Below are 2,159 nucleotides of genomic sequence, written 5' to 3' on the forward strand. Positions count from 1 at the left end.
GGGAATGGTAAGGACTGAAGATGTACTTCTTAATTTTATTGCAAATTATACTGTATTAATAGTCTTTCTAGTTACATTAAGACTACATATATTAAAGCAGAGTGCTCTGGATATTATTTCAATAATGTTTAATATCCTGTCAAAACATAGCCCTACATTGATTAAAGCATTTGTCTGTTTTAAAGATGTCAGGGAAGAAGCAAAAGAATATTTTTTTGTTCTAGGCAACCGAAGGTAAGCCCCCTAAAAAGGTTGCCAGATCAGAGGTGGAGAACACACCAAGGGAGACAGTAGGAGGAACAGTGGAAGAGAGCGTACAGGAGACAGTGGAAGAGAGCACACAGGAGACAGTGGAAGAGAGCATACAGGAGACAGTGGAAGAGAGCACACAGGAGACAGTGGAAGATAGCGCACAGGAGACTGTGGAAGAGAGCACACAGGAGACAGTGGAAGAGAGCACACAGGATACAGTGGAAGAGAGCATACAGGAGACAGTGGAAGAGAGCACACAGGAGACAGTGGAAGATAGCGCACAGGAGACTGTGGAAGAGACTATACAGGAGACAGTGGAAGAGAGCACACAGGAGACAGTGGAAGAGAGCATACAGGAGACAGTGGAAGAGAGCATACGGGAGAGTGGAATAGTCAGTAGACAGGACAGGGAAGAGGAAAGCTTTAAGTGGAGCAGCCACTTATAGGTCTACTTTCAAAAATGAGTGGTCAACTAAATGGCCTTTTATCACCAACGGCAGTGTTGGGAAAGTTCACTTACTACATGAACTAGTTCACAGTTCCAAAAATGAACTAGTTAAAAGTTATTTTTTCCATATGTTGCTTCAGTTCAATGTGCCGTTTCAGGGTTGCTGTGGATGTGACTGAAGTGCGGATTTTCTTTTTGAAAGCCGGCGGGCAAAGTTTGCACAGAAATGTAAGATTTTTCCCATCCTCACTGACCTTGTCATAAAACTCGTTTAAATGATCATACGATGCCTCCTTGCTGACCTGAAAAATATGAACGAGTTCAGGTACCAAAGGCACTACCAGCTCCTATTATTGGTGCTCTGTTTGCAGACACGAGAATTCATGTGCTCTTCAAGGTGTGACTGATGCCAACAGGCATGTTAAAAGCAAAGGGCATCAGGCCAAAGAACAGGCACTTAAAGGGATACTTCACCGATTTAGCATTAAGCTTTGTATCAGTAGAAACACGGTAGTATTTTTGAATGACCGTGCTTCTCTCCCTCATCTTCCCCTGAGAGGAGAGATCTCTGTATTGTGGGTCTGGAAAAAAGCCTCTGCTGACGCAAAAATCGCCGTTTTCCGTCATCAGAGGCATTTTTGCCCAGAGGCGAAGGACTACAGCCAGTAGTAGTAGCTACTTCCGCATTTTTTCAACCCGCCCATAGGGGGTTGGACTGTTGGCATTCTCCGAAAATTTCCGAACTATAACGACAGTCAACCATCTTGAATTTTCGCTACTCCCTTCTCAGCAGAACACTTATAGATAGATAGATAGATAGATAGATAGATATATTTATTCATCCCGAAGGAAATTTTAGAACAACAATTATGTGCATTCAAACTACCACACAAGTGTACCACCGGGATACATTGGTACAGATCAGAGAATATGCAGGACACTTTATTACAGACAGAATACTCGACACAGCTTCGCTCGCCTGCTATGGAGACCAGCGGTGTTGCTCGATGCCTCTGGCCGGTAAAGGGACATCATCAGCGGGGAACGTTGAATGAGTGTGCCGGTGGAAAACTAACGCTAGCCGGCCACCTGTTCCATCAATCCTGCTTGCAAGTGTTGTCTCATTAGATAACAAACTGGACTACATCCAACTTCAATGAAACTCCCAACGCGAGTTCAGAGACTGCTGTGTTTTTGTTGTTGTGGAAACATTGCTGAACAACATCTATCCAGCTACCAGGCCAGTGTTATGTCCCTACTGGTTTCCACACTAACTGGTTTCCGTATGTTGTGTTTACAGCTGCCGTGGTCTGCCTCTGTCATTAGATTCGTCACACAACACAAAAATGTTTGTCTATGTAAGCACCATATCACATTGTGACTGATACATATTTTTTAACAGATAACTCGTAGAGTCAAATATTGTCGAAATCCATAATTGCTACCACCGAGTCACAGA

This window comes from Sander vitreus, chromosome 16 (genome assembly GCF_031162955.1).
Source record: "Sander vitreus isolate 19-12246 chromosome 16, sanVit1, whole genome shotgun sequence".
In the NCBI taxonomy this organism is placed as follows: Eukaryota; Metazoa; Chordata; class Actinopteri; order Perciformes; family Percidae; genus Sander; species Sander vitreus.